General features: G+C 40.4%; 1 protein-coding gene and 1 long non-coding RNA gene across 4 annotated transcripts in view; one reads left to right on the top strand and one right to left on the bottom strand.

Annotated features, from left to right (window-relative positions):
* Positions 1-23,745, bottom strand: part of LOC138472450 (polycystin-2-like protein 1) — a 2,384,383-nt gene that overhangs the window by 1,659,766 nt on the left and 700,872 nt on the right. The gene's annotated exons all lie outside the window — the stretch shown is intronic.
* Positions 6,925-7,784, top strand: LOC138473673 (uncharacterized). Its single transcript, XR_011268844.1, has 2 exons — positions 6,925-7,125; positions 7,225-7,784. It is a non-coding gene; the product is annotated as an uncharacterized lncRNA (long non-coding RNA).

Genomic DNA, 23,745 nt, shown 5'->3' with positions numbered 1-23,745 from the left:
AATGGTTGTTTATATTTTTAAGAGCGCCATATTTGCTCGATCCAATTCTAGTGTTCCTGTAGCCTTGTATTTGTTGCAAAATTTACAAAGTAATATAGAGGTAAATATTTCTTATTATGATTTACAAAAAATGACATATCTCCTGGTCTGTGTTAAGACCTGTATGGCAAGTGTCCATCATACAAATCCATCTTGCTTCTTGTTGTCGAAGTCTTAATTGTAGATTCCCTCCTCTTGGGGCCGGTTTCAATTTTACTATTCCGTAGAATTTTATCTGACTGATCTGAGAAGGATGATGTGATTCTGTGAAATGATTGGCTATTGGTGATCTTGTATCTCTGTTGGTAATAGCCCTGATATGTTCACTGATTCTTGTCTTGAGTTTTCTGATCGTGCTCCCAATGTATAATTTTTTGCATGCGCACTGAATTCACACACCTAAACAACATAACATCACCTTCTATATCGATAACAATACCATCTGTACAACACTGTACACTAAACCTACATCTGTTAACAGTCTACTACATGCTTCAAGCAGCCACCCCAAACACATCATCTACAATATACCTTATGGTGAAATACTAAGGGTCAAAAGAAACTGTTCAAAAACTGATGATTTCAAACAGAAAGTAACATCCACAATGAGCAAATTCATCTCCAGAGGATACCCAAACAAACTTATCAAAAACAGCTATCAGAAATCTTCAACTAGGACCAGACAATCGTTGTTACAAGTAAGACCCAAAATCGACAAAACTGTGATCGATCCACACAGAACCATCAATTTTACCACGAACTATAGTTCTAACAATTCAATCATTCGGAAAATTCTTAGCAAATACTGGAACATCCTTAAATCAGATTCTGACCTTACACCGATCCTGGAAGTCAAACCTACCATCACTTTCAAGAAAGCAAGCAATCTCAAAAAAATGCTCAGTCCGTCACATTTTAAGTTGAAATATCCTGATGAAAAATCCACTATACAAACAATGTGGCTTCAAAAACCTATCAAAGGCTATTACAAATGTGGTCAATGCTCCATGTGCCAATATGCAGAAAATGGTAAAACAACCGTCATCAAACCCAACGGCACCAACTTCACCATACAACAGCTGATCAATTGCAATAGTCAATTTGTTATATATATCATTCAGTGCGCATGCAAAAAATTATACATTGGGAGCACGATCAGAAAACTCAAGACAAGAATCAGTGAACATATCAGGGCTATTACCAACAGAGATACAAGATCACCAATAGCCAATCATTTCACAGAATCACATCATCCTTCTCAGATCAGTCAGATAAAATTCTACGGAATAGTAAAATTGTAACCGGCCCCAAGAGGAGGGAATCTACAATTAAGACTTCGACAACAAGAAGCAAGATGGATTTGTATGATGGACACTTGCCATACAGGTCTTAACACAGACCAGGAGATATGTCATTTTTTGTAAATCATAATAAGAGATATTTACCTCTATATTACTTTGTAAATTTTGCAACAAATACAAGGCTACAGGAACACTAGAATTGGATCGAGCAAATATGGCGCTCTTAAAAATATAAACAACCATTAGATACGTGCGCGTGAAGTCATCACGTGATGCAACGTGCGAATGACGTCATTCCGCACGCGACACACGCATGACGTCACTCCGCACGCGACTCTATGTGAAACCCATTCACAACATGTGGAGTTCACTGACCACATCAGACAGTATCGAGAGAGCGAGGAAAACACCGTTCACATGGTAAGCAAGGTCTTTTACAACTATTTACAACTCTTAAGAAAACTTGGTATTTAGACTAACTTCGTTGCTTCGAACAGTCTTTAAGTTCAAAGTCCGCACAAGCAAACTTAGATACTAAACCAAACCGTACTGTTCCAAGGCAACATATGAGTTCATTTACATTGTCAAAATCCAGGAATCAGTTGTACATGAAGATAATACTGAACTATTGAAGTATAACAAATAAGGATGATTATGACTAGATTTTTTTGGAAAGTACCTTTGACCCAGAGATACAAATATAAACTAGATGCTCTTCACTCTTTCAGACCAAACCGGATGGAATTAATAATATTACCTACATCAAAGGAACCATCATATACATGAACAAGATTTGATATTTAGTTGTAAGTATCTAACTCAACATTGACTGTATAAACGTCAACATAAAACACTCTGTTCAAAATTGCCCATTTTTTTCTTTATTCCCACCTTTTTCCTCTCAGATCTTTCCATTTGCCTATCTACCTACAAATTCCTCCTGAAGAACCGCCATAAACCATGTGGCGGAGAAACACGTGTTGAGGATAATATTACCTAGTGAATGAGGATAATATTACCTAGTGAATTAAACTAGGGCTTCGCAATTTTCGAGCAACAACGTGAAGACAACATTGACTAAACTTTGAACCAATTCAAATTGAGGCCAATACTGCCTAGTGAATTAAACTAGGGCTTCGTAATTTTCTAGTGACAACGTGGGATACAGCAACTTAGTGAATTCAACTAAAAACTTAGAACCAATCTAAATTTTGAATTCTTTTGTCCCTCCATCAACCCAAATGTCGAGTGAATTATACTAAGGCTTCGCAACTTTCAAGTGACAACGTGGGACACAGCAACTTAGTGAACTCAACGAAAAACTTTAAACCAATTTAAATTTTGCATTCTTTTGTCTTCCCATCAACTTATATGTTATGTTCAAGATGTAAAAAGGAATCCCTATTTGTTTACAGCACAATAGAATTCTGAATAAAAATGACAAATGGAACCTAAAAACGAGAAAGTCTCTATATTATAACATTTAATTTTGGAGAAGCGCTAGAGGAGGGCTTCTCTTCGTTTTAGTTTTGTCCAAGCCCAGGTCAACCTCTGTGGCATCCCTCCATTTGCAGCATCTCTACTTTTTTTCATATTCAATTTAGCTACACTTCTCCATCAGAGCGCTAACACTGTTTCTAAGGTTGAAAAAGTCTTTCTCAATATATTCTGTCAGCAGTGGGCAGCTCTAAAAGGAGAAACTCAATAAGCGATATCATCAGTCAGGACACTATGATTAGGAACTATGAAAAACGAGAGGAAGAAGCGGAACTCATCTTTTCGGGATTATCAGAAAATCCAACAACCAAACCGGATAGCAATAATACATCATTAAGACAATTATTCTTAACCCAAGAAAAACTTCTCAAACAAGAACTTACTTGCTGGTGGGAAATCAAATCTTTAGACAAATACCTTCAGATAGGACGCATACCACGAGGACTAAGAGTCTGTATATTTCCTCCATTTGAAGACGACGATATAGAAGAGATCAAAGATTGGGAACAACTACTTACCACCACATCCAACGAAATGATACATAGATTAATCAAATATGCCAAAGTAAAACATATTCGGCTAATACAAGAAATCACCAAAGTGAAAGAAAATATCGAAAAACTAAATATTCCTGAGAAAACTTTTAAGAATTATGAAATTCTAGATGAAATCATAGATAAATACGCATCAGATATCAAGATTAAAAAACAGAGACAATTTTTGCGAGATGAACTAGACTATAAATTCAAAAGAGTCTATACATTCAATAAAAGACCTACAACAACATCAAGGGGCAGATCAGCATACATCAAGCTACAAAAAACAGCTACAACTCCTCTTTCCTCAGATACGGACACAGTGAGTGATAGTGAATTGGAAGAAAGAAGCGTACCTCCATCAATCTTGCCCACTGCATCTCAAATGACAATTCCCAACAGGAACAAAGAATCCCAATACAATTCATTTGGATCCTCTTCCTCTTTTTTAGAGGAATTTCAACAACAAAAATATATGAGGAATTATTCAGCACCAGGAAAAAGAAACCCTATTATGACTCTTCTACCAAAACCAAACGTGGCAAGAGAGGAGGAATCAAACGCAAACATAGAAGAAAAAACAAGAGTACAGACCAGATCTCAGACCCCATTACCCCAACGGAAGACCTAGTCATCAACCTTTCAAGTTTGGAACTAACGACACCACTAATTCAAGCACTTAATAAAGGACTCACCTTTTGTCCAGGTCGTAATTATGATTATTTCAACACAGTAGTTGATCTCCACAGTTTTTGTAGAAAACTCAAACTAAAGAAATATTTTGCAAATATGGAAATCAAAAGACACACCACTGAAATAACACCAGTACCATCGGAATTAACAGTTAAACATGTGGAACTCACAGTCGATCTTCTTAACATCAATGATGAGACAGATCCCTATACTAAGGAGAAGTTCATGGAAGAACAAAATATACCATTGGGATTAGCACAAGAAACCAAACTTAAAGAAAAATCCAAATTCACACCAATCTTACCTCCAGAAAATGTTATTGATACTTTCTGCAAAGTAGTTCAAAAAGAACTCAGAGACATCTACATCAACAATAAAATGAACCAACATGCAAAACTCAAGATAAGGAATAATCTCACACCCAACCAAAGTCAAGCATTAAATAATCTCAAGAACAATCCTGAGATTACCATAAAATCATCAGACAAAGGCGGAAACATTGTGCTACTCAACACAGAAGACTATATACACATGGCACTCACCCATCTAAAAGATCATAAATGTTATGAAAAAATCAAAGAAAACCCATTCATCAAAATCAGCGAACAATGGAAAACCATGAGCAGTCATTGGAAAGACTTGGAACTACTTAATGAAGATGAATACCGATATATGATCACAACTAATCCGATTACTCCAACAATATATTTTCTACCTAAGATTCATAAGAAATACATCAACCTACCAACAAGCAGACCAATCATTAATGGTATTGGATCAATCACAGAGCACATTTCAGAATATATAGATCATCAGCTTCAACCATTAGCAAATTCATTGGCATCATACATCAGAGACACCACGCACATTATCCAATTGATCGACAATATACCTTGGAATGACAACTATTGGCTAGTTACAATGGATGTAACAGCACTTTATACAAGCATCTTGCATGAAAAAGGACTTCTAACTACAGAATACTTCTTGAAAACACGATCTATATCTCTCAACGATCACAACAATATGATTTTAGAAATGTTGCAATTTACCCTTCAAAACAACATTTTCATCTTTAACAACACTCTCTATCGACAAATACAAGGCACAGCCATGGGAGCAAAATATGCGCCATCATATGCCAATCTCTACATGGGCCATTTTGAGATAGAATTTGCCTGGCAACATCAATCATTCACACACCTAAACAACATAATTTTTTGGGCCAGATACATTGATGACATCTTTTTGATTTGGAACGGACCATTAACAGCATTTAAAGATTATTTCAACTATCTAAATCACAACACCTATAATTTGAAACTAACCACAGAATACAGTCAAACTTCAATCAACTTTTTGGACATCACCTTCTATATCGATAACAATACCATCTGTACAACACTGTACACTAAACCTACATCTGTTAACAGTCTACTACATGCTTCAAGCAGCCACCCCAAACACATCATCTACAATATACCTTATGGTGAAATACTAAGGGTCAAAAGAAACTGTTCAAAAACTGATGATTTCAAACAGAAAGTAACATCCACAATGAGCAAATTCATCTCCAGAGGATACCCAAACAAACTTATCAAAAACAGCTATCAGAAATCTTCAACTAGGACCAGACAATCGTTGTTACAAGTAAGACCCAAAATCGACAAAACTGTGATCGATCCACACAGAACCATCAATTTTACCACGAACTATAGTTCTAACAATTCAATCATTCGGAAAATTCTTAGCAAATACTGGAACATCCTTAAATCAGATTCTGACCTTACACCGATCCTGGAAGTCAAACCTACCATCACTTTCAAGAAAGCAAGCAATCTCAAAAAAATGCTCAGTCCGTCACATTTTAAGTTGAAATATCCTGATGAAAAATCCACTATACAAACAATGTGGCTTCAAAAACCTATCAAAGGCTATTACAAATGTGGTCAATGCTCCATGTGCCAATATGCAGAAAATGGTAAAACAACCGTCATCAAACCCAACGGCACCAACTTCACCATACAACAGCTGATCAATTGCAATAGTCAATTTGTTATATATATCATTCAGTGCGCATGCAAAAAATTATACATTGGGAGCACGATCAGAAAACTCAAGACAAGAATCAGTGAACATATCAGGGCTATTACCAACAGAGATACAAGATCACCAATAGCCAATCATTTCACAGAATCACATCATCCTTCTCAGATCAGTCAGATAAAATTCTACGGAATAGTAAAATTGAAACCGGCCCCAAGAGGAGGGAATCTACAATTAAGACTTCGACAACAAGAAGCAAGATGGATTTGTATGATGGACACTTGCCATACAGGTCTTAACACAGACCAGGAGATATGTCATTTTTTGTAAATCATAATAAGAGATATTTACCTCTATATTACTTTGTAAATTTTGCAACAAATACAAGGCTACAGGAACACTAGAATTGGATCGAGCAAATATGGCGCTCTTAAAAATATAAACAACCATTAGATACGTGCGCGTGAAGTCATCACGTGATGCAACGTGCGAATGACGTCATTCCGCACGCGACACACGCATGACGTCACTCCGCACGCGACTCTATGTGAAACCCATTCACAACATGTGGAGTTCACTGACCACATCAGACAGTATCGAGAGAGCGAGGAAAACACCGTTCACATGGTAAGCAAGGTCTTTTACAACTATTTACAACTCTTAAGAAAACTTGGTATTTAGACTAACTTCGTTGCTTCGAACAGTCTTTAAGTTCAAAGTCCGCACAAGCAAACTTAGATACTAAACCAAACCGTACTGTTCCAAGGCAACATATGAGTTCATTTACATTGTCAGAATCCAGGAATCAGTTGTACATGAAGATAATACTGAACTATTGAAGTATAACAAATAAGGATGATTATGACTAGATTTTTTTGGAAAGTACCTTTGACCCAGAGATACAAATATAAACTAGATGCTCTTCACTCTTTCAGACCAAACCGGATGGAATTAATAATATTACCTACATCAAAGGAACCATCATATACATGAACAAGATTTGATATTTAGTTGTAAGTATCTAACTCAACATTGACTGTATAAACGTCAACATAAAACACTCTGTTCAAAATTGCCCATTTTTTTCTTTATTCCCACCTTTTTCCTCTCAGATCTTTCCATTTGCCTATCTACCTACAAATTCCTCCTGAAGAACCGCCATAAACCATGTGGCGGAGAAACACGTGTTGAGGATAATATTACCTAGTGAATGAGGATAATATTACCTAGTGAATTAAACTAGGGCTTCGCAATTTTCGAGCAACAACGTGAAGACAACATTGACTAAACTTTGAACCAATTCAAATTGAGGCCAATACTGCCTAGTGAATTAAACTAGGGCTTCGTAATTTTCTAGTGACAACGTGGGATACAGCAACTTAGTGAATTCAACTAAAAACTTAGAACCAATCTAAATTTTGAATTCTTTTGTCTCTCCATCAACCCAAATGTCGAGTGAATTATACTAAGGCTTCGCAACTTTCAAGTGACAACGTGGGACACAGCAACTTAGTGAACTCAACGAAAAACTTTAAACCAATTTAAATTTTGCATTCTTTTGTCTTCCCATCAACTTATATGTTATGTTCAAGATGTAAAAAGGAATCCCTATTTGTTTACAGCACAATAGAATTCTGAATAAAAATGACAAATGGAACCTAAAAACGAGAAAGTCTCTATATTATAACATTTAATTTTGGAGAAGCGCTAGAGGAGGGCTTCTCTTCGTTTTAGTGTTACACATGTATTCTACCACTGGCACTGCTGCAGGCTGCAGCCTCGGCCCTCAGGCAGGGCAGTGCTAGAATACACGTGTAACCCGCACTGCTGCAGGCTGCAGCCTCGGCCCTCAGGCAGGGCAGTGCTAGAATACACGTGTAACACGTTCATTTCCTAACATTATAAAAGTGACTGTGCCTGTTCATTTTTATAATGTTAGGAAACAAACGTGTTACACATGCATACTTGCCAACCCTACCGATTTAGGCGGTAGGAAACCTCTTTTTAAGCAGTCCTACGCCTACCGATTTAGTGGCAAGAAATACCGATTTATTTTATTTAATTTTGTATTTTTTTATTTTTTTTATTTTTATTTTTTTGGCCTGGATTCAGCAGCCTGTTCGGCCATGGTTGCAGGGTGAGCAAGTACACAGAATCCGAGGAATGTTCTTCAGTGGGGATGTGTCCAAGCTGCTGCTTTTATAATGGTGTGTTCTTACTGGCAGCAGTTATCAGACCAGTGCGCCAGTGCAACCTCCCCAGACTGTCAGAGGCACCCGTGAGATCCGCTCCAGAACTTCTGGATATCAACACCCACATGGTTCACCGTACCTCAGCTACATGCTGTGGCGAGCCGCTGAAGCAATGGCGAGCCACTCCTCCGAATGAGTTCTGGCAGGTGTGAGCTTGCGCCAGGAGCTGGGGGAAACCGCCCGTTTCAGCCCTGTCCTGCGCGAATCTCGCCACTTCCACCTGCCTGCAAGTGCAATATGCTATTTCTTCAGCGTAGCTGCACAACGCAGCGCCCTGCTCTTCGGCACCTGCTACATACTTGCCAACCCTACCAATTTAGGCGGTAGGATACCGCTTTTTAAGCAGTCCTACCGCCTACCGATTTAGTGGCAACAAATACCGATTTTTTTCAATATTTTTTAAACCTTAAGATTCCTACAGATTTTTGGTCACAGAATGTTGGCATGTATGCACATGTATTCTACCACTGGCACTGCTGCAGGCTGCAGTCTCGGCCCTCAGGCAGGGCAGTGCTAGAATACACATGTAACACGTTCATTTCCTAACATTATAAAAGTGAATGTGCCTGTTCATTTTAATAATGTTAGGAAACGAACGTGTTACACATGTATTCTACAACTGGCACTGCTGCAGCCTGCAGCCTCGGCCCTCAGGCAGGGCATTGCTAGAATACACGTGTAACACGTTCATTTCCTAACATTATAAAAGTGAATGTGCCTGTTCATTTTTATAATGTTAGGAAACGAACGTGTTACACATGTATTCTACCACTGGCACTGCTGCAGGCTGCAGCCTCGGCCCTCAGGCAGGGCAGTGCTAGAATACACGTGTAACATGTTCATTTCCTAACATTATAAAAGTGAGTGTGCCTGTTCATTTTTATAATGTTAGGAAACGATGTTACACATGTATTCTACCACTGGCACTGCTGCAAGCTGCAGCCTTGGCCCACATGTATTCTACCACTGGCACTGCTGCAAGTTGCAGCTTCGGCCCTCAGGCAGGGCAGTGCAATTGGCAAATAAATGAGCAATATTTGTGGCTTTATTCACTTCCCCCAGCCCCGGGTGGAGCCGGCGCCGCTGGCACCAGCCAGGCCCATGGGCGCACGTGCGGCATGCCCTCCTCTAGGCTCTGCGCGCGCACTGACAATGACAGTGAAGTGAGGATTGCTTGGGGCTGGCTGGTGTTGTCGGCCCCGGCCAGCAGTAACTACATCCTGCCGAGGCAAGCACACTTCTTTCCTCCTGCTCCCATCCTCGCAGGGGAGGCCTATTGCTGCATAGGCGTTTTATTTATTTTAAATGGCCATGACTAGATAACGCCACATTAATCAAAGCCAGGTCTCTAAAGAATGGTTCAAGTGTTGGGGAATCACCTGCTCACACTTTCTGTCGTCTGACCAACCAGTGCGCAAAAGATGTTTCAGAACGTGGGGCTCTTGATGCCACCCGTTTCTGCATTTGACACACAAGCAGCTAAACACACCCCAGGCAGGCAGCTCCTTCTGCATAGTCCATTTCTCTCCCAAGCTCGGGACAATGTTCTTTACCATAATGGAGATTGTGAAAAAGCGCAGGGCTGCAAGGCTGGGGGTTGGGGGCGGAAGGCAAAGCACACTACGATTGGGGTACACTGGAGATGCTGCCCCTGATATCCACAGTACTCCAAGTCCCTTGAAAATTCGACTATACACTGCACAATGAGCACAGGGCGCTGTTATTCAAGCAGCACGCGACTAGTAATTTGCAAAAAGTAATCTTAACGAGTCAAAAGAAAAGGTTACCTTGCACCCTATAAGAATTTTATTGCTTTTGTTTTTTGTTGGGATGGTAGACATCATTTTTCTTTGCGATCTTACAGTTTCGTGGTGCTGTCAGGAGCTAAAATGAGTGATCACGAAGGAAACATTTAAGAATTTTGAGAGTTCACGAGCATGAATGAAACAAACCCCAATACTCGAACTGCCATTTCTCTGCCGCGCTAATGCACTGCAGTGTGTTTCAATGTAAAGCCCACATTGTAATGTCATAATTTTAGAATGCCACCTCTCCAACATTTACATTGGGAGCTATGTTGAATTCTACATGCATGTCAACTCTCTGCATATGTTTAAAGTAGACTTTACCACTCACATGGAGTAGTGATATTGTTTATGTGTGTCCCTCCTAAATATATTTAACTTCCCATGAAATATTTGATGCAATAAATATTGCATAAATGCATGTATTTTAATGCTGTGATAGACGGGCTTGTACAGCTATCGGGGGGTATGTTGCTGGTGCTTGTTCTTGTAGGTTTGAGTAACACTGTTCAAAAACCAGGTCATCGCCTTTTAAGAGTGGCTAAATGTTTGAGGTCATACGAATGACATTATTGTAGATCTGAAATTGTCGATTCTCTGACCTGAGTCACAGCAGAAAAGTGGTCATTGTTACTAAAAATGAAGAGCAAAAGCAAACTAACATAACCAGGCCTGTTCGTGTTTTACCCTCTTATTGCTGTTCAGGAAATTCCACAGATGCTAGCATTGACAATTATGTTAACTCATAGTCCCCACTCCTGCTGCTGAGCCCATGACACATGCATGAGATCACAAGTCGGTGGTGGGCGGGCGCCAACGATGCTTCCCGCCTGGGGTGCAATCTGGTGTAAGACCGGCCCTGACGGGCACAGCACTTAAGTGCCGTGCCCACGGTACTGTCACAGAATCTCACATCTTCACTCTGTTAGGCGAGGACCCCCATTTATTCCACATGGAATGCAGTGAATGAATCCCTTTTCACGTCTGGGGTGCCCGCTTCTCTCAGTCCCTTCTTCCTTGTTGAAGCTTCATTACTATGCACGGTTGCACACAAAACAAACATTGTGCAAGGCATGATTATTCGCCGATGCTTTCCTCTCGCAGTGAAAAAAAGGTTGTCCAAGCAATGTGTGCAGTGCACATAATTTCACCACAGCACCAAGGCTAGTGCGCACCTCTGGAAATCTGACCAGGTGCGGCAGCACCTTCAGTTGGCTCACTGGTGCCAGGCAGCATGTGCATTTGTAACCCTTTGCCGTAATGGAAGTCCATAGTTTTCCTGCGCTTTTCGAAATTTCCCATACGCCACCACTGCACACATGAGCACCTCACACTCACTTCCCCAGATACGTTGCAGCAGGTCGAATCTAGGTCAACTGTCGGTTCACCACTCCTAAGTGCTAACAAGGTGTGAAAGTGAACAAGACCCCATCAGTGGTTGTTATCCTCCCAGTACACAGCTGCCAAGAAGTGGGGGCACCTCACATGTGTGTGCTCACTTCTCATATCATTCTAAACAGAATCTGGCCTCTTTTTATGGACAGAGCCCGGACAGGGTTTGCACAACTGGGGGGCACTGGTGCGGCGGCCGTTTTCCCCCAGTAAATGTGACATTATTCGATTATCAGAGCAGAGGCCCAGCGAGGAAAGTTTGCTCTCCCGGGGGACTAACTTTCTTCTTTTGCAGGTAATAATTGGGTACACAGGAGGACAGTGCCTTTCCTGAATTGAATGGGCTTTTAAACAAACGAAGGAGGAAGAGGACCGGGTGTTCTGGGCCCATATGTAAGCATGCCTCGGATACATTAGAAAGAGGAACCAGGGATCATGTTAATAGCACATTACACAGAGCTGTTAATGTGGGAGGTATATGCAGCACAAGAGCACATTGTTGAAAATGAAAAAACATCTCTTAAGCCTGGTTTGTTCCCCTAATGTGGAAAACACATTCTCCTCAAATCTATAGCTCCCATCCCCAACCTCCCATGTAATGTGATTTAGGAGAAATGTCTTGAGTTTGGGTTCCTCCTGTCATTCTGCAATTTGTATGTTTTTTGAATTGCACCTGCAGTTTGTGGGTAGGGGTTAGGTGGAAAATGTACCCTTGGCTTGAAAGATTTTTTCTTTTGGTGTTGTTGCCTTGCCTTGTTTATGGGGTTCAAGATCATGGGAAAATGTTGATAACTTGATTGCACGAAAGGCGATTGATTACTTGATTGCAAATTGATGCCCCAGCCTTTTTATGTTACTTGGCCTCACTCATTTTATGGTGAGTTGTTGTAATCTTTTGACTGGTAGGTAATGGTTGCTGTGGAGAGTGTTGATTGGTCAGATTGAGAGATGGGCTCTATTTTGCTCTCTCTCTCTCTCTGGCCGCTGCCTTGGGGTACATGCAAAGCTTATTGACGGCAGGAAGTATCGCTCCCCGCTCATCAGTCATGAGGGCTTTATAACCCGAGTGTAAGCCATATGCAGTGATCAAAGAGGCCTCCCCTCTCATGATATCCTTTTACATGGCTGCCGTTCTCTAAGTGTGGTACATACATCCATGTATCTACGTACATCCTTTTCCTTTATTATATTTCAAATTAATATATTATTCGAAACAAAAACAAAGTGAAATGTCCTTAATATAGCATCCTCTTGGGGAAACAGATCACAGATGTATAATGTTTATATTTTATTAACAACTATATAATCAATGTAAAGCTTAGAGGAGTATCTGTTGAATTGGACTCGATATGTTATCCCTTCATTTTTCACATCGGGAGGGGGCATGGGTGTCGCTGGGGGGTGACATGGGTTTGGAGGGGGGTGGGAGTAGGACATGGGTTTCGGGGGGCAACATGGGTTCCAGGGGTGGGGGGGCCCCCAAGGCTGTCTGTGCCCCGGGCCCCCAAAACTGTTAAAATGGCCCTGTGCCCAGACATACCCGGTCATGACCCAGAAACTTCACAATGCTGTCAAAAATTGATATCAATTATTTTTAAATTTTTATATGATTTTGTTTTGTTGATGTCAGCCCTTTCTATAAATCCATATTATTTTGATATTAAAAAAAAGATTGCTATAAAATGTATGTAACATTTTTATATACATATGGTTATAATTTTGATAGCAAAATGTTTTTGATCAAACAATATTGATATCAACAAAGCTTATAAAAAAATAATAATTGTGATATAAAAATATCCGATATTTTGATTTTAAAAAAGTTGATATAAAAAATATTTAAAAAATGTGATAGACAAAATAATTGTGATATAAAAAATATCCAATATCATTTTGATATAAAAAAATTTTGATATAAAAAAGATATAAAAGAAATTACGATATTAAAAATATCTGATATCATTTTTATATCAGACTTTTTCATAAAATCTGTTGTACAATTATATCAAATCTATATAAAATGATGACGCCATGAAGGTCCAACCCACTCCCCTGTTATCGCTGCGTCACCAAACCCTAACACTCGCTGTCTAACTTTCACAACTCACTATGCCCTTGACCAAGCAACAGCGCACACGCACTTTCCCATATTAAAAACATTTTGATATACACTTTAAATAATTTTGATATAAAACTTTACATCAAACAGTATCAAAGTAGACAAACACACTTTATATATCCATTTGTATAAAACAGATATCAAATCTATATAAAATTTGATATCGAAACATTTTCATATAAAAATTAATTGATATCAAAGTCCATATCAAAAAGAACTCAAACCCATATCAAAAAGGGGCAGAGGTAAGGACAACCGGGGGCGTTTCTACCTGTCAAAAATGTAACATTGAGAAAAGGGGCCCCCTATGACTACTGAGACTAATGAATTCCTCACTGCAGAGTGATGATCATAAAGCAAATAATAAACTGAAGGAAAACTCTGTTAGTTGTTTAGCCCCAATGTTCAGCAACAGTAAGAAAGAGAAATAACAATTTAAAGATCTCCTGACTAAGGATCAGGTGAACGAGCAATTATTATCCAGTCGAGAGAAGAAACAAATAGCCTGTTGTGCTGCACAGACTGCCATGGATATTGCCTCCTTAACAGGGGAGATGGAGGTTGAAGTTCAGAGTTTCCCTGAGAACATGGACAGTTAATCAGACATCATTTTTTGCAGACTGAGATTGCAAAATAACTAATTTTAAGGGCAATTTTAAAAGAGTCTTGGATCCTGGGAGAGAATCAACGAAAGGAGCCATTTTAAGCAATCAATCTCAGTTTGCACAACTTCCTATTCTCCAAGCTCCTTATATGAGATTTATAAATGAACCATGGGGTGGTGTGGAATTTACAGAGAGAATATTCCAACCAATGGTTGTGTTAGGTGGTTCCCCCAGCGATGAGCAAATAGTCCAACAAAAAATGAAATCTAGAGCAATAATGGGTTGAATAAGTCAACATCCTGTAACATATGTACTTCAGAGACTACGCCAAGGACCATTCGATTTTCTTGAACGCCAACAACAATGATATAGTGCAAGAGGATAGGTTGAGTCTCATCCTGAAAGGGATATTTCCACTGAAGGACAATATTTGCCTGAATAGGCAAACTGTTTTGACAATCTTTCAGGGCATCCCTAAAGTAAGTTTAATCCGCTCAAGTGACATTGCGGAAGTTAATTTTTTTGACAGTAGGAGAGTGGATGTTGTGGTGATAATAGTACCCTCAAGACTCGCCTAAGAGACAATCCATTGCACTATTGATGGTTGTGTGGCTTTGACTTGTTCACGAAAAAATGGCCCAAATGATTCAACACCTGATGAAAATGTGGCTGAATTGCGACCACTGACAGTTTAATGTGCTGTAGGAGTAAATGCTGTTAGAACAGTTTTTTATCCAATACCAGTCCCTACAGATAGGGCAATTAATGAGGATTGGTCCTGGCTAACGTTGGCCCTTTTTATTTGTATTTAAACCTTTTTATTAAAAGAAATAAAGCATACAAACATAGAAAGGAAATACCAGAGTAACAACCAATGCCACATCGAGGTAGCATAATACCGATTGAGAGAACCAGATATGGGGGATACAAAAAGGAGAGAGGGGGCACAGGAGGGGCTACACCCATCCGTGCCACACTGCATACATTGCACTTCCAGAAGGAACATAACCAAAACCCCAAGCACCTTGGCAAGGAGAAAACAAAAGAAAACCCCTACATATTCCTCTTTGGCCTCTCCCCCTGCGCCTTCACCTGAAGCCCGAAACCTTGGAGTCATCTTCGACTACTCTACTTCCTCCCTCACACTCAGGAAATTGCCAAGAAGTCCCACTTTCAGCTCTTCCTTCTCAAAGGAATTCTCCCTTTTCTCAATTTCCCCCAGAGGCTCAATGTGACCAATCCCTGGTTCTCTCTAGGCTTGATTATTGCAATAGCCTCCTCCTGAATCTACCTTCTTCTACTCTGTAACCCCTCCAGCTAATACAAAATAGGGCAGCAAGGCTTATCATTGGCCTTAAGCCCAGGGACTGCATCTCTCCTGCACTAAAAAGTCATCACTGGCTCCCGGTTGCTGCTCGGATTAAATTCAAATCCCTCTGCATCATCCACAAGGCTGTCTTGGCCTGGGGACCACACTATCTTCAACTTTATCTCACTAAATACTCTCCCTCTAGACCACTACGTTCCTCTGGCACCAATGCATTATGTGTAAAGTGTTTTGCTAAACAGAGGGTAGGTGATTGTTCTCTTTTATCAGATGGCTCCCTCTTATGGGACAGCCTCCCCCTCCCTCTGTGCCTTGAGCAGGATATTCTCAAATTCCAGAAGCTCCTTAAGACTTTCCTCATTACCTCCTCCTTCCCTTCTTTTCTCCTATGCTAATCCCACAGTTGCTGTGATCTGTGTCCTGAGCCCTTATGCATCCTCAGGGACCTGACCTCCCAAACCAAATCGGCCCAGCTCCTGTCTATCCACAGCACTTGCATTGGCACACCCTCTTCCCTTGAGGTTCACACTTACACTTCTGCGGCCCCAGTCTGTGTAGCATTCAACATTCCTAGCACTTCATCTGTGGCTCACTCATAAGCTCGAACTCCTGAGCACTTACCCCCTCTTCCCTCTTCCATGCTACACTTCCACGTTCTTATTTATTTATTTATTTATTTATTTATTTATTTATTTATTTATGTGTTGAGTTTCACAAAAACTTTACAAATTATTGACTTTTACATTTCATTTCACGTTTTACATTTCTTACAACAGTTGTACTCTCGATAATTCTAATTCGCACAACTCGTTTCGAATTTCAAATACAACATTATTTGTTAAAATGTATAAAACCTATGAAATAGATTTTGTCTAAAGTTTCTAATTTCTTACTTGCTCAAAACCTATTACACTTAAAACAATAAAAACATCGAGAGATTTTCACAGGAGAGTCAGAATCGGCCTCGTTAGCCTTGTTAGCCTTTCAACTGTTTCCTGCTTACGTGCTTGTGTTCGTGCATGAGAGTGAGAGGTGTGGCTTGACTCTGTAGCTCAGTAGATCAGTAGATCAGTTGCCGGGAGTTCAGAGGAACCCAGAAGGTTCATTTCTCTAGACTTTGTGAGAGAGCCAGAGACCCAGTGAATCATCCCAGGAGTTGCCGGAGCTGGGCTGAAGCTGTGCTGATGGTGCAGTCCCAGCTACAGCTACGGCCTACCACAGAGGCACCAGAGGCGCCGGGAGGAGGGCTGGCCTCCCACGCGCGGGTACGGACACCCTGGGGGTGTTTTTATTTTTTTTAGTGCCGTTTTTGGATCTGGGGTCAGTGCTCCCTGAATTACCTGTATCGCTGGAGAAGCCCTATAAATAGAGACGATTCATCCGCGGCGGCACATAGTGATACTATAGCGAAAGTGAAAGCACTGTTACCCTCAGGGCCAGCCTTGTTTTGCTCTTAAGTGGCTGTTGCCCATAAACCCATACCGTACCGTCCCTTCTTTTCTTTTCTTTTCATACTATTCAACACTGTGATGTGGAAAAAGAAGAAAACGTTTGCCTCTGTGTGGGCCATATCGATGTGGATTAGATTACACGAAAATCTGCCATCTATTAGCATTAGTGGAGCTGAACTTCTGGAGCTGAACTTTCTTGCTACATGAGAACTAGCTCGGCAATACGCTATATTGACTGTTGCTGAGTGAAAGATACCATTTTGAGCCGTAATTACCGCTATATTTGCAAATCTGCAGCGCTGTGAATCATCAGTGAAGATATAAGAATATTTTTCCAATTTATATTATGACACAGATATATTTTAAGTAACATTTTAGTAATTTTATTTAAGAAAGACAATGAAAGTGAGATCATTGAGATGGGTGGGGCTCAGGAGTGACTCATTGCCAAAGGGCAAACGACTGCGGAGTCCCACGCAAACTCGCAGAATGACTAAGGATCTACCGAAGAGCAAAAGGGGAAAGAAAGACCATTTGACTGTGCAATCTACTATATCTGGGGTGTGTAAAACCCGGAACGCGCCGGAACGCGCCGGAACGGTACCCTAACCTATAAAATGGCAGCAAAAATCACCTGAAAAAGATGCAAACACACATGAAGAACATTTTAAAATGAGAAAGGTGCACCAATATGCTGTCATTAACCCATTACTGCCCAAAATCTACATTTTACCACGAAAAAGTACCCGCAACGGGCCGGAACGCTACCCTAATATATAAAACGGCAGTGAAACTCACCTGAAAATGATGCAAGCACACATGAAGAACATTTTGAAATGAGAAAGGTGCACCAATATGCTGTCATTAACCCATTACTGCCCAAAATCTACATTTCATCACGAAAAAAAGTACCCGGAACAGGCCGGAACGCTAACCTTAAATATAAAGTGGCAGCGAAACTCACCTGAAAATGATGCAAACACACATGAAGAACATTTTGAAATGAGAAAGGTGCACCAATATGCTGACATTAACCCATTACTGCCCAAAATCTACATTTTATCACGAAAAAGTACACGGAACGGGCCGGAACGCTACCCTAATATATAAAACGGCAGCGAAACTCACCTGAAAATGATGCAAGCACACATGAAGAACATTTGGAAATGAGAAAGGTGCACCAATATGCTGTCATTAACCCATTACTGCCCAAAATCTACATTTTATCACGAAAAAAAGTACCCGGAACGGGCCGGAACGCTACCCTAAAATATAAAATGGCAGCGAAACTCACCTGAAAATGATGCAAACACACATGAAGAACATTTTGAAATGAGAAAGGTGCACCAATATGCTGTCATTAACCCATTACTGCCCAAAATCTACATTTTATCACGAAAAAGTACCCGGAACGGGCCGGAACGCTACCCTAATATATAAAACAGCAGCGAAACTCACCTGAAAAGGATGCAAGCACACATGAAGAACATTTTGAAATGAGAAAGGTGCACCAATATGCTGTCATTAACCCAATACTGCCCAAAATCTACATTTTATCACGAAAAAGTACCCGCAACGGGCCGGAACGCTGCCCTAAAATATAAAATGGCAGCGAAACTCACCTGAAAATGATGCAAACACACATGAAGAACATTTTGAAATGAGAAAGGTGCACCAATATGCTGTCATTAACCCATTACTGCCCAAAATCTACATTTTATCACGAAAAGGTACCCGGAACGGGCCGGAACGCTACCCTAAAATATAAAATGGCAGCGAAACTCACCTGAAAATGATGCAAACACACATGGAGAACATTTTGAAATGAGAAAGGTGCACCAATATGCTGTCATTAACCCATTACTGCCCAAAATCTACATTTTATCACGAAAAAGTACCCGGAACGGGCCGGAACGCTACCCTAATATATAAAACGGCAGCGAAACTCACCTGAAAATGATGCAAGCACACATGAAGAACATTTTGAAATGAGAAAGGTGGACCAATATGCTGTCATTACCCATTACTGCCCAAAATCTACATTTCATCACGAAAAAGTAACCGGAACGGGCCGGAACGCTAACCTAAAATATAAAGTGGCAGCGAAACTCACCTGAAAATGATGCAAACACACATGAAGAACATTTTGAAATGAGAAAGGTGCACCAATATGCTGACATTAACCCATTACTGCCCAAAATCTACATTTTATCACGAAAAAGTACACGGAACGGGCCGGAACGCTACCCTAATATATAAAACGGCAGCGAAACTCACCTGAAAAGGATGCAAGCACACATGAAGAACATTTTGAAATGAGAAAGGTGCACCAATATGCTGTCATTAACCCAATACTGCCCAAAATCTACATTTTATCACGAAAAAGTACCCGCAACGGGCCGGAACGCTGCCCTAAAATATAAAATGGCAGCGAAACTCACCTGAAAATGATGCAAACACACATGAAGAACATTTTGAAATGAGAAAGGTGCACCAATATGCTGTCATTAACCCATTACTGCCCAAAATCTACATTTTATCACGAAAAAGTACCCGCAACGGGCCGGAACGCTACCCTAACATATAAAATGGCAGCAAAAATCACCTGAAAATTATGCAAACACACATGAAGTACATTTTGAAATGAGAAAGGTGCTCCAATATGCTGTCATTAACCCATTACTGCCCAAAATCTACATTTTATCACGAAAAAGTACCCGGAACGGGCCGGAACGGTACCCTAACATATAAAAAGGCAGCCAAAATCACCTCAAAATGATGCAAACACACATGAAGAACATTTTGAAATGAGAAAGGTGCACCAATATGCTGTCATTAACCCATTACAGCCCAAAATCTACATTTTCACATGAAAAAGTACCCGGAACGGGCCGGAACGGTACCCTAATATATAAAACGGCAGCAAAACTCACCTGAAAATGATGCAAACACACATGAAGAACATTTTGAAATGAGAAAGGTGCACCAATATGCTGTCATTAACCCATTACTGCCCAAAATCTACATTTTATCACGAAAAAGTACCCGGAACAGGCCGGAACGCTACCCTAAAATATAAAATGGCAGCGAAACTCACCTGAAAATGATGCAAACACACATGGAGAACATTTTGAAATGAGAAAGGTGCACCAATATGCTGTCATTAACCCATTACTGCCCAAAACCTACATTTTATCACGAAAAAGTACCCGGAACGGGTCGGAACGCTACCCTAATATATAAAACGGCAGCGAAACTCACCTGAAAAGGATGCAAGCACACATGAAGAACATTTTGAAATGAGAAAGGTGGACGAATATGCTGTCATTAACCCATTACTGCCCAAAATCTACATTTTATCACGAAAAAGTACCCGGAACTGTCCGGAACGCTACCCTAAAATATAAAATGGCAGCGAAACTCACCTGAAAATGATGCAAACACACATGAAGAACATTTTGAAATGAGAAAGGTGCACCAATATGCTGTCTTTAACCCATTACTGCCCAAAATCTACATTTTATCACGAAAAAGTACCCGCAACGGGCCGGAACGCTACCCTAATATATAAAACGGCAGCGAAACTCACCTGAAAATGATGCAAGCACACATGAAGAAAATTTTGAAATGAGAAAGGTGCACCAAATTGCTGTCATTAACCCATTACTGGCCAAAATCTACATTTCATCACGAAAAAGTACACGGAACGGGCCGGAACGCTACCCTAATATATAAAACGGCAGCGAAACTCACCTGAAAATGATGCAAGCACACATGAAGAACATTTTGAAATGAGAAAGGTGGACCAATATGCTGTCATTAACCCATTACTGCCCAAAATCTACATTTCATCACGAAAAAGTACCCGGAACGGGCCGGAACGCTAACCTAAAATATAAAGTGGCAGCGAAACTCACCTGAAAATGATGCAAACACACATGAAGAACATTTTGAAATGAGAAAGGTGCACCAATATGCTGACATTAACCCATTACTGCCCAAAATCTACATTTTATCACGAAAAAGTACACGGAACGGGCCGGAACGCTACCCTAATATATAAAACGGCAGCGAAACTCACCTGAAAATGATGCAAGCACACATGAAGAACATTTGGAAATGAGAAAGGTGCACCAATATGCTGTCATTAACCCATTACTGCCCAAAATCTACATTTTATCACGAAAAAAGGTACCCGGAACGGGCCGGAACGCTACCCTAAAATATAAAATGGCAGCGAAACTCACCTGAAAATGATGCAAACACACATGAAGAACATTTTCAAATGAGAAAGGTGCACCAATATGCTGTCATTAACCCATTACTGCCCAAAATCTACATTTTATCACGAAAAAGTACCCGGAACGGGCCGGAACGCTACCCTAATATATAAAACGGCAGCGAAACTCACCTGAAAAGGATGCAAGCACACATGAAGAACATTTTGAAATGAGAAAGGTGCACCAATATGCTGTCATTAACCCAATACTGCCCAAAATCTACATTTTATCACCAAAAAAGTACCCGCAACGGGCCGGAACGCTGCCCTAAAATATAAAATGGCAGCGAAACTCACCTGAAAATGATGCAAACACACATGAAGAACATTTTGAAATGAGAAAGGTGCACCAATATGCTGTCATTAACCCATTACTGCCCAAAATCTACATTTTATCACCAAAAAGTACCCGGAACGGGCCGGAACGCTACCCTAAAATATAAAATGGCAGCGAAACTCACCTGAAAAGGATGCAAGCACACATGAAGAACATTTTGAAATGAGAAAGGTGCACCAATATGCTGTCATTAACCCATTACTGCCCAAAACCTACATTTTATCACGAAAAAGTACCCGGAACGGGTCGGAACGCTACCCTAATATATAAAACGGCAGCGAAACTCACCTGAAAAGGATGCAAGCACACATGAAGAACATTTTGAAATGAGAAAGGTGGACGAATATGCTGTCATTAACCCATTACTGCCCAAAATCTACATTTTATCACGAAAAAGTACCCGGAACGGGCCGGAACGCTACCCTAAAATATAAAATGGCAGCGAAACTCACCTGAAAATGATGCAAACACACATGAAGAACATTTTGAAATGAGAAAGGTGCACCAATATGCTGTCATTAACCCATTACTGCCCAAAATCTACATTTTATCACGAAAAAGTACCCGCAACGGGCCGGAACGCTACCCTAATTTATAAAACGGCAGCGAAACTCACCTGAAAATGATGCAAGCACACATGAAGAACATTTTGAAATGAGAAAGGTGCACCAATATGCTGTCATTAACCCATTACTGCCCAAAATCTACATTTTATCACGAAAAAGTACCCGGAACGGGCCGGAACGCTACCCAAATATATAAAACGGCAGCGAAACTCACCTGAAAATGATGCAAGCACACATGAAGAACATTTTGAAATGAGAAAGGTGGACCAATATGCTGTCATTAACCATTTACTGCCCAAAAGCTACATTTCATCACGAAAAAGTAACCGGAACGGGCCGGAATGCTACCCTAATATATAAAACGGCAGCGAAACTCACCTGAAAAGGATGCAAGCACACATGAAGAACATTTTGAAATGAGAAAGGTGCACCAATATGCTGTCATTAACCCATTACTGCCCAAAATCTACATTTCATCACGAAAAAGTACCCGGAACGGGCCGGAACGCTACCCTAATATATAAAACGGCAGCGAAACTCACCTGAAAAGGATGCAAGCACACATGAAGAACATTTTGAAATGAGAAAGGTGCACCAATATGCTGTCATTAACCCATTACTGCCCAAAATCTACATTTTATCACGAAAAAAATTACCCGGAACGGGCCGGAACGCTACCCTAAAATATAAAATGGCAGCGAAACTCACCTGAAAATGATGCAAACACACATGAAGAACATTTTGAAATGAGAAAGGTGCACCAATATGCTGTCATTAACCCATTACTGCCCAAAATCTACATTTTATCACGAAAAAGTACCCGCAACGGGCCAGAACGCTACCCTAATATATAAAACGGCAGCGAAACTCACCTGAAAATGATGCAAGCACACATGAAGAACATTTTGAAATGAGAAAGGTGCACCAATATGCTGTCATTAACCCATTACTGCCCAAAATCTACATTTTATCACGAAAAAGTACCCGGAACGGGCCGGAACGCTACCCTAATATATAAAACGGCAGCGAAACTCACCTGAAAATGATGCAAGCACACATGAAGAACATTTTGAAATGAGAAAGGTGGACCAATATGCTGTCATTAACCCATTACTGCCCAAAATCTACATTTCATCACGAAAAAGTACCCGGAACGGGCCGGAACGCTAACCTAAAATATAAAGTGGCAGCGAAACTCACCTGAAAATGATGCAAACACACATGAAGAACATTTTGAAATGAGAAAGGTGCACCAATATGCTGACATTAACCCATTACTGCCCAAAATCTACATTTTATCACGAAAAAGTACACGGAACGGGCCGGAACGCTACCCTAATATATAAAACGGCAGCGAAACTCAATTGAAAATGATGCAAGCACACATGAAGAACATTTTGAAATGAGAAAGGTGGACCAATATGCTGTCATTAACCCATTACTGCCCAAAATCTACATTTTATCACGAAAAAGTACCCGGAACGGGCCGGAACGCTACCG

The sequence above is a fragment of the Ambystoma mexicanum genome, chromosome 8, assembly GCF_040938575.1.
Source record: "Ambystoma mexicanum isolate Mex_15411 chromosome 8, UKY_AmexF1_1, whole genome shotgun sequence".
Taxonomy (NCBI): Eukaryota; Metazoa; Chordata; class Amphibia; order Caudata; family Ambystomatidae; genus Ambystoma; species Ambystoma mexicanum.
This window is presented reverse-complemented; position numbering and strand designations above follow the sequence as displayed.